Raw genomic sequence first — 16,920 nt, 5'->3', positions numbered from 1 at the left:
ATGAAAATAAATAAAAAAAAACAATTAAACTTGAAGGAATTAGAACTGATAAAGGTGTTCGCCATGAGCGGCAAAGATTCTGTTTTCACTTATGACATAAAGAGCAATATGCGTTGGAAACTACAAATAGAAATGCTATTATTATAAATGACTGAATTTGATTTCAGAAAAAGATCAGTAGTTACTTTAATCATAATCTGTGAGACAACAACAATTTACGAAATCGGTTAATAATATTGAAGCATTAGAAGAAAATCGGTAAACGATGGTCTGGTAAAATAAATTTAAATTTTGTCCAGTAAAGACACAAACTATCCCAATATTACTTGAGTTCAGAAAGGGTTAATTAAGATGGGGAGAGAGTGATTGGGAGGGAAATTTAAGGCAGTTTGGAGCAAATTTAAGAAAAAAATTACAAATATTATAAACTAAAATAAAATTTGATTAATAAATACATAAATATTGAAATAAATAATAACATCCAGAAAAAAATGGACCCAATTAACTTCTCATTTAAAGCTCAAAGTAAAATAAGAAAAACTGGTACAGTGTTGGGACAAAGCTCAAATAAAAAGTCTCACTTTCCGCATTTATAGAACTTATACTTTATAGAAAAAAAATCGGAATTAGGCTCCGTTTTAAGGGTACCCTTTTAACCGTAAGTTTCCCAAAGAGAGCTATAAATTTCTAGAAGTTTCGAAAAAATCCCGGAATTATTTATGCCTATAACTTACAATAATCGATTAATCTAATTTTCACAAACACTTTCGATTTAGCCTTCTGTTTGTTAACCTTTTCTGGACCTGAATAGAATTCTGGTGATTTGTGACTTCGCCAGACAAATTTTGAATTTATCTTCACGTACATCTATGTTATAACCATAATTGTAAGTTTATGAGGTAAGAGGAGTTTCCAACTATCAAATGTATATAACGGCATTAACCCATATTTTTTCAACATACCGATCTAGATTTTGACAATTATGTCACTGTTGCCCGGAGCTGCTACCCCTCAGATATGACACAGACCATATCATCTCCTCATTACACGCTCAGCCATATGGCTATTCTTTGATACGGCCAAAACATGCCTCATCGAAATAACGGATTTTGACCCTAGGTCTATTTGGATCAAATCCGTTGCAGGACATTTGGAGTCGATCTAGCGATGTCCGTCCGTCCGTCTTTCTGATTGGTGCGCACCATAACTTTCGAAGGGAGTCTCCGATTTGGTTCGAACTTGGTACATCGTAATATATCTGTCAAACTTAGATTGAGTTTGGAGATGGGCAATATCGGTCCACTCCTTCTGGTACCACCCCCAATATTTAATAAATATAACTCTTATAAAACGTGAAGTAAGAATCCAATTATCTTAAAATTTCACACATCCCAATATTTTTATAAACCCAAGGTCTGGAGTTAAGATGGGATATATCGGTCCTATCCTTCTAATACCTCCCCTACAAAGGGTCAAAATTTTGAATATCCATGGAGCTCATAAAACGCGAAATTAACATCCGATTCCGAAGAGTTCCATCAGCACAGGATCTGTTATAAAGATGGTAGAGATCGGACCATTTCTTGTGGCACCTCCCCCACAAAGGTTCCAAGTTTCGAATAGCCAAAACGTATTTATAATCCGAAATAAGCATAAAGTTCTCTTTATATTTCACACATTCCATTATTTCTAGTAACACAAGATATGTTGTGAAGATGGAGTATATCGCTTCACTCTTTCTGGTTACACCCCCCCCCCCCCAAATGTCGACATTTTGAATATCCATGGAGCTCATAAAACGCGAAATTAACAACCCATTCCATTCAAACTTGGTACGTCTCAATATTTCCATCAACACCAAACCTGTTATAAAGATGGTAGAGATCGGACCATTTCTTCCGGTACCTCCCCCCATATTGTTCAAGATTGTTTTCTTCGAAAATTTTGACATTTTGGGGAGAGTTACCAGAAGGAGGGGACCGATATTGAACATCTCCAAAGTCGATCTAAGTTTGACAATAATATTACGATGTACAAAGTTTGGATCAAATTGTATACTCCCTTCGAGAATTATCGAGCGCATCAGCCAGACAGACAGACGGACGGACATCACTAGATCGACTCCAAATGTTCTGAAACGGATTTGGTCCAAAGATATCTAGGGTCTAGAACCGTTATTTCGATGAGGCACGTAGACAATAGACTATTCTAGATGTATGTTTTCTCCTCCTTTCACTCTCTACCAGAATTCGAGCGAGCATTCAGGAGCTCTCTCGAGAGTAGTAGTCCAAAATGGAATTTCAAAATTAAACAAATATTTGTATCCGATAAAAACCCATTTTCGCTGAATAATATTTAATGTTGTAAATTGTTCTATTTCCTACCCCAAATAATCCTAAAGTACTTTCTTTAAAGTAACGATAAATCAGTTAATCGATGCTTTTAATCATATTCTCTAATACAATGGCATTTCAACTAATATTTTATCAATAGATATTTAGAGATAGCTTTAAATTGCTTCAAGCATTAGAAATTTGAAAATAAAACTTAAAAATGTTTAACAGACTGACCCTTCATCTTTTCGGAAAATGGGTTAATTTCTCAGATGGCTATGTAATTAAGATATAAAAATTCTCTGACCACAGTTGCAGTAGAATATGTGACGCAAGCTCTCATCAACGGCAATTAGTTGAGCTTGTTAAAGACCAACACTTTCCACATAGGGATATTAGCTTTTTTTTAAAAAACAATGTTGCAATGCTGATGCTCGTTCAAGTTTGACACATTTCAAAGTTAATTACCAGCTCAATTCTGACAGAACTTTAGAGGAGCGAATTAACAATTTAATTAGATTCTGCATTGTTAATTGTCAGCTCGGATTTAGGAACTTGTTGTTAAATAATAGAAATGTTATTGTCAATTCGTTTTCACAGCTCAATTTCAAGAATTAAGAAAAACCTACCACTATTATTTTTGCTTTAAATTTACGCCTTGCAATAAATATTCTCCTACCTCAACATTCAGATATTCAACCAATATAATTTCCTGCAATTTTCATAAGAAAAGGTAAAAACAAAATTTTGATTAATTTGTTGTTGGTGTGGAAAGACATCACTTCAAGGTTTAAAACATCGATGACCATCTAGGCGTCGAAAGGAAGTTAGAATACATCAATGGCCGAATCTTTGCAGCGAAAAAAAATTACCATGACGACATCAGATTCTATTTTCTAGCGCGATAAATTTTCAATGGGTGACACTTGTCAAGTGTCATTAACGCGTTGAATATTAAAAGTGAGGTGCGATGTAGTTCTTCTTCTACTACTTCGTCTATGTAAAAATTTGTGTTTAGTTATTCAGGGAACTACACTCCGAATGACCAATGTCATTGGCGATGTGGCCGGCATTCGTGCGCAAATCACCCAACGGAAAACCATTTTTATTTTCACGCACGAACTGGTCGTTGTCGTAGATACACATTTAATTGATTAACACATTTTTTTCCACTTCTTCCACAAAAAGCTGTTCGAAATGTGGGTGCTGACCAGCAAACCGATTTGCAGGGACAAAACACATGAAAATATGCAATACCTGGTATGTTGGGTACATTAATTGAAAATGAATTTTCAATTAGTATTTACTAAGATTAGGAATGACCAAGAGGCACTGATAAGCAGCCAAAGACTTGTTACCTGTGATGAAGAATTAGAATACATGGATGATCCAAAAGAAGGAAAGCCTCTTATACTCTCCAGAACATTTAAAATTGGTCTAACGATTTTCATATATTCGACTCCCTGTCTGGCTGGAGTAACTGGTTCGTAATTAACAGCTCTCATTTAATTGAAATCACTTCCGATTTTCTTCAAATTAAATGAAGTGTGAAGATGGGATATTTCGAACTTCCTTTCTAAGGCCAAACGTATAATTTGCATTTGATACCTCCTCCTTCTTGGAAGGTCTAAAACCTTAAATAATCATAAGACTCAGTATGCCAAATTAGTTCTATATTTTCTTCAAAATTTTCGCCCAATGCTAGATCAGGTCAGTTAAAATCCTGAATATCATATAAAATGAAAGGACTATTCTTAACTGTGACTTTTAGCTAAACAGCTAACGTCGGTTTCGTGTTTTGTTTCACTATGAAACACCTTCGATTTGGTCCATAACTAAATCATGTATCATCTTACAAACGAACAATTTTTGATGTAATTTCTAAGCCACTCGTCCGACAGCTCTTAAAATTATTCCAGTGACAGCTCATTATATTGTTTACAAGCGTACGGCATTTTGTTGAGAATTTTCCAGAAAAACAGTTATTCCTGATGGAATTCAAACGTGATAGTGCGATTTCTTTATATTTGGCTGGGAAACCACGAGTGGCTATCGTTGGAGCACTCCAGTATTTAAATGTGAATAAATCACTTGTCACTCGTACCATCGCTCGTTACCGTGATACTGGTAACGTTGTCCGATGTCAAGGAAGTGGACGGAAGAAAACAGCAACATCAGCAGAAATGATTCGAATAGTAAAGAAGCGACTTGATCGAAACCCGCGTTGCAGTGGCCGAAAAATGGCTCGTGAGCTAAACATATCGGAATATTTCATTTGGCAAATATTGAAAAATGAGCTCGGAGTAAAGCCATTGAAATTTCAAAAAGTGCTAGAACTTACACTTTTCTCCGATGAGAAAACATTCGTTGTCCAGCAGTTTGTAAACAAACAAAATGATCGTGTTTACTTGCCCAAGAGGTCAGCTGAAAATGTGCACCTTCCGTTGGACACCAGAACTCAAGCGCCGGCCATGGTGATGGTGTGGGTAACAGCCGATGGTCGCTCTCCGCTCGTATTAATCGAATGTGGCATCGGAATAAATTCCGAATAATATCGCGAAAATATTCTGGAGGGTGTATTTAAGCCTTGGTCACGCAAACATTTTGGGCCCAGACCTTGGACATTCCAACAGGACCCAAAAATGGTTACAAAATGAGGTTCCTCGCTTCATTTTCAACTATTGTGACTATTGTGTCTGGTGTATTTTGGAAAGCAATGTTAGCACTAAAAAATACCAGTGTCGATGACGGTTTCATTGGCCGTTTAAAGGTGAACAGTTCGAACAAACCTAAACTTGTTCTAAAATTTAATGCTATTTCCAAAAAAAAATGTAAAAATTATGACGTTTGACTTTGTTGCATTTTTCTTTTATCTCACCCTGTAATGTCAAAAAGTCCAAGAATCTTGAACTTGTTTTTAAATATTTGACCAAATTTTCGTTGCTTAGAATCGTAAATTAAAAAAAAAAAAGTTCGTAAACAATCTCTATATATTCCTGGTCAAGAAACGTAAATTATTTAAAAAAAAAAAAATTGTCAAGAACGTCCAAGCCAAGAATCTGGGATTGTTTAAAAAAAAATATGTCTTGAAAATGTCCCGGTCGACAACCGCGGATTAAAAAATACATTTGTCGAAAATGTCCTGACCACGAATCGGGCCGTTTTTTAAATATTTGTTATACATATCGTGGGTTTTTTATAAAGAATGTTTGTCAAAATGTATCTTTACCAAAAACGTTTGAAGGTTTCCCTGTTAAAAATCATGAATTTTCTTCAAGGATCGTGGTTTTATTAAGGAATAACTGTTTCAGGAAGTTTTTAGAAAACTGCAATAGTAGTTTTCTTAAGGACTTCTCGGCGAAAATCGTGGATTGTAAATAATGTGTTCATTTTTTACTTTTTAAAAAATGCTAAGTTTTTAGAAAATAATATAAGATCGATGGTCTTTCCCAATATACTCAAGAACTGAAATCAATAGCGCTATCTGAAATAATCAATGTCAAAATTAGTTTTTTTTTAAGTTTTAGCCAACCTTTGACCTATTCTATTCATTAAAATTAAGCTCATTTAGAAAAGTAATAGGAGCAGAAATTATAAATTGTGCCTTACAAAATCGTCTATTATTTCACTGGGTGTTGTGGCATTACCTCCCCTTCATACAAAAGAGAGAGAGAGAGAGGGGGCATCATTGAAACGATCAAGCAACCACTCAACAATGTACAATGTCATCATCTTGTTCACAGACATTGACATTTTACACCAAAACAAACACCTTCTGCAGCAACAAGAACACCGGCCATTTCGATTGGCCATGACACGTAGGAAAGGAATAAAGAATCGATGGAAATACAACCAACCGACCGACAGACCGCCAACAACTCACAAAAAGGCAATATTTTCATGTGACAACGACTGACTGTGGCAGAATTTTCCTTCTTTTCCCATTCAGTTTTCTTAGACTTGACATTTGCACACAAATGGAGTATTTGCTTTGCAAGAGGAATGGACTTGAACTTCATGAATGACGACGAGTTGTGTTGTCATCAGTCGTTGGACACGTTAAAGTAAATACGGAGATAGAAAGTTTTTACTTCCAAGGCGAAGGGGGATGGGGGCAATGGCAAATTACGATGAACATGGTGAGGCAACATCAAAGTTAATTATAGTAATTAATGGAAACTTATTCGAGTACTTGGATCTACGAAGCAATGAAGTCATTTTAGGTCTAAATGTTTGCAGTGGGATGGGTTTCATTTTAACTTCATCGGAAACAATATAAAATTGTGAACAATCTGAACTAAAAAGTTAAAAAGTATCAGTCGGTTGTGCCGACAGATGTATAGCATCAGCCAATGCGCGATTATTTAAATATATTTTCACATGTGTGATGATTATTCAAATGTTTGAACCTCTATGGAGTAGGTTCCGAAGGAATGGGTCAATTTTTTCCATTTCGAATCGGAGATGAGATTTATGATTATTTTTAGAGAATTTTGAAATGTGCGTGTGGTACCATAAATAGTAGATCGAAGTATTTCATTTTTACACGTCATCTGATGCAGATAAAAATATTGGTATGAGCAAGAAAATTGCAAGAAAATCGAACACCAATATTATGCGAAATCATAAATTCCGAAAAATTCAATATTCATATCAGATTTCTGATTGAGAGGAATATTTAGACATCGTAAAGAATGGCAGATTGTTTCGCATGTTATGACAGATATAAGTTTTGAAAATTGTGACCCATTGTAGGTGAGGTACCAGAAGGGATTGGCAGATATAATCTTCACAACAGATCTTGTGTGACATTTAAACAGAATCGGATGCTTATTTCGCGTTTCATAAGCATTTTGTTTGTTAAAATTTTGAACTCTTTGCGGGGGAGGTACCAGAAGCAATGGTTCGATCTCTACCATCTTCACAGCACACATTGTGTTGATAGAAATATTCGGATGAACCGAGTTGGAATTTATTATACAAAATGTTGACCCTGTGTGGGGTAGGTACCAGAAGGAGTGGACCGATATATCCTTCTTCACATCAGATCATGTGTTAGTAGAAAAATTGGGATGTGTGAAATTTGAAGAGAACCGGACGCCAATTTCGGAGTTTACGATCGTTTTGTTTTTTCAAAATTGTAACCCTTTGTGGGGGAGGTACCAGAAGGAATGGTCCAATCTCTACCATCTTCACAGCAGATATTGGGTTAATAGAAATATTAGGATGGGCCGAGTATGAATGGAATCAGATGGTTATTTCGTTTTATGATATCCATGGATATTAAAAATTTCGACCCTTTGTGGGGGAGGTACCAGAAAGAGTGGGTCGCTATATCCCATTTTCACACCAGAGTTTGCGTAAATAAAAATATTGTGATGTGTGTAATACAGGAACAATCGGACTATTATTTCAAATTTTATAAGAGTTATCCCAAATTTTGACCCTTTGTTGGGGAGGTACTTAATGGAGTGAACCGATATTGCCCGTTTTCGCGCCTGACCTAGCACCAATGCAAATATTAGAATTTACAAAGTAGGAGCCGTTCTCTTTTTGTGTAGTAAAATATTTTCTTTGGAAATGTTGAATTTGGTGGGGGAGGTACCAATGGATATTGCCCATCTCGGAACTCGGTCTAAGTATGATAATAATATTACAATGTACCAAGTTTGGACCGAATCGGATACTCCCTTCGAGAGCCCAGCCAGACATACAGACGGACGGTCGGGCGGGCACTCCTAGATCTACTCCAAATGTCCTGAAATGGATTTGTTTTAAAGAGACCAAGGCAAGGATAATATGAAAAGTTCGCTCTGACTTGTTTCACCAGATGTAGGGTACCCTGTGACAAGGTAACCTAAAATATTTTCAACTAATACCACTTGTTTACACACTCATTTTCATTGCAATAAAATTCATCCATTCATCCTGACATAAGCTGCTGCCTAATCCAGCAATTTGTGATTCGTCGACATGACATTTAGTCATTTGCGAGAAAATGAATTTCATAACACTTTTCCAAAGCCGCTAACTAAGTGTGTTCATTTGGCATGGGCCAAGTGATCAATCTGACTGTCGTGTCGGTGTCAAACCGCCATCATTTGTTTTATTCTACAGAAATCCAAAAACAAAAAAACTGATCGAGAAGGTGACAGACAGCCACACACATCACCTCATCCAACGATTCCACTTGATTGGTGTTTGTTGGTCGGTCGGTTGGTTGGTTGTAAGCAACAAGCAAACCAGCAGCTAGAATAAAAAAAAACACGAAAATACCACAACAATAGTTTCTCACCACTCTCGCTTCCATCTCCCTGGCAGCAAAACATGCTCTCCGCTACCACAAAGCATCCCAAAAGCCAAAAGGTTTAGAAAAGAAATCAAATTAAATGCAACACCGCAACGCGGCACGCCCATTCTATGACATAATCACTACAATTAGGAGAGCATGGCGGCCACCAAACCGGCGGGAAGGACGGACGGACGAACAGACATGTGTGAATGTAAAAGCACTGGGAACAAACATCCATGGATGCATTGGAGCTGGGGTTCCAGGTCTATTCGGATCAAATGCCAAAATCCAATTTTAAATTGTTGTGAAGCAACAGAGAACAACTGCAACCGGCAACGGCAACAACAATGGGACTCCCAAACAAATCAAAGCAGACACTTTGGTGGCATAAGTGAACATAATGAAGAATGGATGATTGTATGGGCACACCGACAACCCGACTGACTGGTGGCAACATTGAATGATTGTTCACTACTTGGACCATTCTCTTGGTTCTTTTCAAAAAAAAGTTTACGCAAAAACATGTCGACAAACAAAAAAAAAAAACGAAAAACCTTGATGAACCACTAACTGCGGGTGTGGGAAGCAGGAAAAGCAGGCGGGGAGGTGTTGGCACTATTCATCATGACTACAACCACAAAATTGATTGTTGCTGCCTGCCAGCGGTGAATGGAGATCACCTGTGGTGCCACAAATTAATTCTTTTGGCTATTTTCGCACGACACGTAAGGAAGCGAGTGTAAAGGAAAAAAAAATAGCAAACTTAGAGGTTATTTCCCGCTTCTCAAAAGAATCCTTGGCCAACTGCAGACTGACATAGTGTCAAGAACGGGATTTTGTTGTAATAGCGAGACAGGCTCATCATTTTCGCTCTTCCTCTTACACGAACACTCACACACAGAGAGCCGTTGCACAATCACCAGCTTCTGATGCCGACAAAAGGAAATGCCGGCATTTTTGGTGGATATAACAACAACAAAACGCGCGTCAGAAAAACAAACTACAACAACAACCGTTTTGTTTTGTGTTTACAAATTATTACGTTGCTGTTGAACAAACCCCCATTACATGAGTGCAACATGCATTCAGCGGTTGCAGCAGCACTTGAACTATATATGTGGCTCGCTGGCTGCCAGCGTTTGGGGCATGAAAAATGTTCACACACACACACACACATGAAAAATAATGCAGCTAGCCATTCTTTTACACAGACAAGGAGATCCATTTATGTTGCACCACAAGACCACCCATGTTGCCGCGATGCTCATAGGCAGGTCGCATTTTAATGATGCACTACTGGACCAACCAGCAGGAAAAAAAGCTGGGGACTACCAGCGGTAATGATGACATAAGCCTGCAGGTCGGTGTAACTTGAAATTTTCGTGATTGATACTTAGCTGGCATTCTAAGGGTTCTCCTACAGAAGAGGCAGTATTAGCGGAAGCTCGAAACGAAATGCAAAAATAATTGAGATATTTTGCAAAAAAAATCCATGCTGGCACATAACCTTGACACATAAATTCTTCAAAAACTTATGATTTGATGAAACCAGAGTTTTAAAATATATTTTTTATGCCCTTTCTCATACTATGGATGGTACCATGGTACAATGAAGAGAAGGTAGGGCAACTTTGAAAAAATTGCAAGTATAGAGGTCTACCTGTTTGGCTTGTAATGTCAGAATTAGTATCAAAACAATAAAAAATCAAACAACTTGTTGCATTTATTTTGAATAAATAATTGAAAACCGCGATAAATGAATGAAAGGTCAACACTTCTTTTCAAAATAATGTACTATATATCTCTAAAGGATTATTTCGCTACAAAAACTCTAGATTTTGTCGATGCATACGTTGAAATAAACATTTTGAAAACACCCGAATTTGAATCTTTTCTGAACAATTTTTTTGTTATTGAAAAGAAAACACATACATAAACAAATAAAGATGACATATTAGGCCAAGAAAATAAAAAAATTGAAATCATATGGTATCATAGCCCTACCTTGATATCATTGTACCATGGATGGTACATTAATTTTGCCATTACGTTAGTAACTTCTCGATATACTCATATCAGACCCAACGAAGTATATGTATTCTTGATTAGTTTAAAATGTTAAGTCGGTTTCGCGATGTCCATCTGTTTTTCAGTTTGTGTGTCTGTCTATCTGTTGTATTCGCCCTATCTTTCGAACGAACTGAGATAGAAGGCTAAAATATTGCAGGGTGAGCTAAAAAAATCTGCAACGAAGTCAAACGGCATAATTTTTAATTTTTTTTTAATTTTTTTGAAAGAAAGCAAAAAATCTCGGAAATAGCATCAAATTTTAGAATAAGTTTAGATTTGTTCGAATTGGTGATCTTTTGCACGAATTATGGCCTTCAAAAGGCCAATAACACCGTCACACGGTGCCCGAATGTATTTTGATCCATTTCCCGGCGAAGCGTTTTCTGAAAGTGATCGATACATTGGTATTTTTTAGTGCCAATCTTGCTTTCCAAAATACAGATACAATAGTCCAACGGATTGGTTCCGAAGATTCTGATGGCTTTTGCACGCTGGAAATGAAGCGAAGAACCACATTTTGTAACCATTCTTGGCTGGCACGTGCTTTCCTGTTGCAATGTACACGGTCTGCGACCAAAATGTTTGCGTGCCCAACGCTTTAATACACTCTTCAGAATATTTTTTTTGCGACAGTATTCGGCATTTATTCTGATTAATACGAGCGGAGAGCGACCATCGGCTGTTATGGCGGCCCACACCATCACCATGACCCGCGCTTGAGTTCTGGTGGCCACTCGAAGATGCGCATTGTCAGCTGACCTCTTTAGCAAGTAAACACGATCATTTTGTTTGTTTACAAACTACTGGTTTGTTTACAAGGAAGCTTTTCTCATCGGAAAAAACCAAATCCGGCAGTTCACCACTTTCGGCAAAGCGAAGTAACTCTTTAGCTCTTTTGAGTCTATTTTCTTTCTGTTGCGGTGTAAGTTCTTGTACTTTTTGGAATTTCAATGGCTTACCCCGAGCTCATTTTTTAATATTTGCCGAAGAGAATATTGCGATATGTTCAGCTCACGAGCCATTTTTCGGCCACTGCGACGCGGGTTTCGATCAAGTCGCTTCTTTACTTTTCGAATCATTTCTGCTAATGTTGCTGTTTTCTTCCGTCCACTTCCTTGACGTCGGGCTACGCTACCAGTATCACGGTAACGAGCGATTGTACGAGACACAAACGATTTATTCACATTTAAATGCTGGAGTGCTCTAACGATAGCCACTTGTGGTTTTCCAGCCAAATATAAAGAAATCACGCTTGAATTCCATTACGAATAACATTTTTTCTGGAAAATTTTCACCAAAATGCTTTTATACGCTTGTAAACAATATAATGAGCTATCAGTGGAATAATTTTAACAGCTGTCGGACGAGTAGCTTAGAAATGATAGCATTCTCAAGTTAGTTGCAGTTTTTTTATCTCACCCTGTAGGCCCCATATATAGGAACCTCTATTCGGTGTTTTCAGGATTTTAGTGATCCATTTACCGGAATTGTTTCAAATATTGTATTTAAAGTTCAAAATCGTTACTACAACCAATGCAAAAAATACATATACAGGTCTTCGTCATCGTATATCCCCCATAAACATAACGGTGTTCATTTAGCCGGCATTTTTTTGACGATTTTGTTTTTCAAAAAATTTCAGGATTCCTGTCAATCTTTAACTTACTGAAGGTCCATGAAGAAGCCAGGACTAGGACTAGGTAGCTGCTGATGTTGGTCAAAAAACATATTTTTTTAGATAGATTGGGTATATTATATAAAGTGGTGTTTGTGGAAATTCGTGTTAAAAAAGGACTAAAAGTACCAAAGGACTATTACAGCAACATTTTCGCAATTAGTACATTTTTGATATAAAAAATAAAAAAGCTACAGTCCTTAATTTAATCATGGCGTGATTTACGGTGTAAAGGGCTTATAAATTGAAGTATTGTGAAATTTTGAATTGAAAATATGTAAACTATTATTAAGTACTAAATAGTACTATATACTAAAATGTACCAACCTTTAGTTCTTGAGCGATAAATTTATTATCTTAAAGGTATGAATCTTGAAATGTTCACTATTCGTGCAAACAGGAGATCGGTAAGAACTGAGCTTTGATCATTTTTATGAAATACACTTCTCGTGTGTATGGGTAATATAAGGAGGTACTTTTGGAAATTCACACTTCAAGGGTATGAAAAAGGTACAAAAAATACATTAAGGCGTAGAAATTTTAATTATCGCTCAAGGGTCATTCTTGCCGAGAAGGTATGAAGTGAAGTAGAATTTTTGGATATTTGTACTTTTAAGGTACAAAAAGTACCAAAAGGTACAACGTTAGGTACGATGTATAATGGGTAAGAGCGAGGTGTTTGGAATTTAGCGCGAGGGTATCTCATGCTGCAAAGGGGCTTAAAATGACTGGATTTTTTGAATATTCATATTTCAAGGGAACGAAAAAGTATAAAAAGGTGCAGATATTTAAGACAAGATCGGAAAAAACATAAAAAAAATAAAACCGAAAAAAAAATAAAAAAGCAGATCAATTCGGCCGCGCCGAACTTTTAATACCCTCCGCCATTTGGAAAAAAACTTGAAAAATTAGAAAAACCCCGCTTAAGTGAAACCGTTATATGGGAGCTATACGAAGAGCTATGCCATAGCCTGTTGACCGATTCCGATCTTCAAACACGAAAATTGAAACACTTTCGGTAGATTTTGTCGCTAAAATCATCAAAATACCGAATATAGGTAGGTATCGTTATATGGGGACCATTCGAAGACGTGGACCTCATACACAGTTTATTTGTCATGGGTTGTAGTCCCCTTAACGAACCTCAAATACGAAATTTGAAACAAACATTGCTTTTCATTACAAAATATTCCTTCCTTTCAAACCACAAATAATTCAAACAAACAAATATTTTGTAAATGAGTCATAAAACAAAATTTCTGGCCATACTTTTCCCAAACAATTCAATCGAGAACATTAATGGCCAGCCACAAAATATTGACAAAGGTCATGGCTAAGTGAGACGAAGATGAAGAAGAAGTATTGTGAAAATCTTTATGAACCAATAATTTCAGCCAAAAATAAATACCAAGAAATGAAAATAAATGTTTGGTAGCGACACTCAGCTAGAAAATGTTCTTTATTTTTATTGCTCTGATGTCGCCCCCACCCACCAGCGTTCCAAAAGTATCTCGTCAAATAATGTTGAGGCATGCTGTGTGGAAATCGATTCGCTTGGATACCCAAAAATATGAAAGAGAGTATTTGACACAATTAGGTTGCTAGGTTGTTTTGTGGGCGTGTGTGTGTGTGTGTGTGCAAGTGTTGTTGGCACAGGTCGCTAACGCCAAAAAGCTCCACACACTGCTAGCCGTTCGTACACATTGTATAAATAGAACATGGACACACCACCGGTTGAATTCAGGGGGGATATATGGACGCTAGCACATATTTGTCTTCTATCGTTTGGTACTCTTAAGTGGATCTTTCAAAATAAGACAAATTCCTATAAAAATAAATCATTCATCAACATCGAAGCGGCAGCAGTAGCTGCGGATCACCCCATAATCTCCATTCACCAAAATGAGAAACATGGCGAAGAAATCCAAATCAAGCATCCATTGTGCAGGGAGGGGATATGCCGTTTCACGCACACACCACGCGATGACTGTTCAGATAATTGCCTGGAATTAATTTTGCAATAATTGCATCGGGAATCTTCTCTTCTACTTCTTTTTCGAGTCAATTCCAAGAATGGAAACCGAACATATCAATTACACAATATATCTGATGGACGACGACGACGGACGGGAGTAAATGTCAGTCAGTCAAAGTCGAAAACTTTGTGTCTGGTTGAGTGATGATATTGCAATGTGCGACTGACTGGGCTCACCCATGGATATCAACGATTGAATGGATGACTGGAGAGCAGCCAAAGGAGATGCAATAACTTTCCCTGAAATTTATGATTTCATATCTGACTGGCATGGCATGGCGAGATATTCTCAACAGAATATCTTTGAAGTGAAGAGGAAACGAAAGCGCCGGTCTGATGCACTGCAATTTGTCGTCAGATTGGAACAAGTGAAAATCGAAAATATGAAAAAAACGGCATTCAGTCAATGCATTATGAGGGTTCGCATCTAACATTATACAAATCTCATGATAAAAGTAATTAAACAAAATTTTCTGTTTCTAGAATTTTTCAAATTTCACGAACCGTAGAATGTATGCCCCCTCATAACTCAACATAGTTGTCACAATTCACAAATACTGTCACACACACATGCACACTCATCCACTCATTCTCCTAACGTCTTGTAAATGTTCAAATGTTTACGACATACTTATGCCACTGTAAAACGTTCTTCGTAAGTCGACGCATAATTTCTCGCATATTCACACAAACAGATTTTATGGATTTTGGCATTGCTGCTGCCCCGTGGCGGGAAACCCATTTTTCCGCTAAGATCTAAGATCACAAAATCGGAAAGTGGAATAATCTTCTATGGGCGATGCTGGTCGTTGTTGCGTACATATTTTGTACTTGAATGACGAAAAACATAAACGGATGGCAGAACAACGCAAACATGTATGACGTAAAGGTTGCAAAACAGCAAAAAAAAATATGAGAATGACAACAAAATGTAATGATGTCATGTGAGGATATTTTGTTTGGTACTTTGGAGTTAAAAGTAATTTAGTGTTCTAGAAATGGACTAAGTGACGAGAATTTTTTCAATGTGAAGAAAATAGTTATGATTTTTTTCCATCTAAATCCCCACCCCACCTGCATTTTTCCACGTAAAATATGAAAGAAAAACTTTAATAGGAACATAATAAAATGTTACCAAAAAGAAGTTCTCACTGAGCAAAAATAGGTAGTTTTGAAATAATTCTATTGGGACACAAGCCTCTAAAAGGACAAGTTTTTCTCGTGAACCTATCGAACTTTTGTTTCTCGCAAAATTTTATGAACTAAGTTTGAGCGAATATTTTGTTAGAAATGACCACCAGAATTCGGTGTTGGTTGTTCTAATCGAATTTTATTTGTGAGAGATAAAATTCAACATAACGTAAAGTTTTTAGTGACTAAATCTTTCAAAGAAATATCTCAGGAGAGTTTAAGTTAAATCAAATAACCTCCACCATTTTGAAGGAACTTAAAAAATTTCCAAAAAATTCCGTCGAAGAATACCGCCAAAGGAAAACCATTTATTGGGGGTGCGTTATACGAAGACGTGGTCCTGCATATACAATTTGTTGTCCTAGGCTGTAGTAACCATTACGATCTTTTACTACGAAATTTGAAACAATTCCGGTAAAAATGTCTCTAATATCATTAAACTGGAAACAGTTCCAGTTAATAATGCCACTTATATCATCAAAATACCAAATATAGATAGGTGCCGTAATATGAGTGCTATATGAAAAAATGGACCTACATAGACAATTTTGCGTCATAGGTTGTAGGGGCTTCAAATACTAAATTTTAAAATATTCCGGTGAATAATGTGTCTAAAATCATGAAAATACCGAAAATCAGGAGGTATAATTCATTATATGGGGGGCTACACCAAAGTGTGGACCTGCATACGCAAACTATTTCGGTAAAAAATGTCGCTAAAATCATCAAAATAGCGAATATCGGGGGGTAAAGTTCTCAAAAGAAACTCCTTGTGTGGATTTTCAGACAATTCCCTTAAAAAATTTGGCTTCAATCTTCAAAATGCCGAATATCTGGAGCTATCGTTATATAGGGGATATACCATATTTTCTCTTTCATGGAGTAAAGTACTCAGAGGGAAATATTTGTGTAGAATTTCAGACAATTCCATAGAAAAATGTGTCTAAAATCATCAAAATAGCGAATATCGAGAATTTTCCGTTGTTCAAGAATATAAAAAAATATTATTTCGATTAGTTACAAATGACATGACGAACTTAATATATGTAGGGTATATTATATATGGTGGAGGGTGTAAAAAGCAATAAGTTATTCGATTTTTTTGGTTCGAGGAAATATTTCGAAATTGTTGCCCCTAAACCTGGCCTAGCGAATTTAGGAATCGTTGGTAGTTCCGTATCATAAAGAGCCATTGTTTATGAAATTTGGTTGAAACTTAGGTCCACTGCGAAAATAGATACTATCCACGGTCCACGCCTTTTCGAACCTTAAACGATCGGAGAGCGACCATCGGCTGCTATGGCGACCCACACCATCACCATGG

This window comes from Musca domestica, unplaced genomic scaffold, assembly GCF_030504385.1.
Source record: "Musca domestica strain aabys unplaced genomic scaffold, Musca_domestica.polishedcontigs.V.1.1 19, whole genome shotgun sequence".
In the NCBI taxonomy this organism is placed as follows: Eukaryota; Metazoa; Arthropoda; class Insecta; order Diptera; family Muscidae; genus Musca; species Musca domestica.
The sequence above is the reverse complement of the archived record's forward strand: the minus strand, read 5'-3'. Positions refer to the sequence as shown.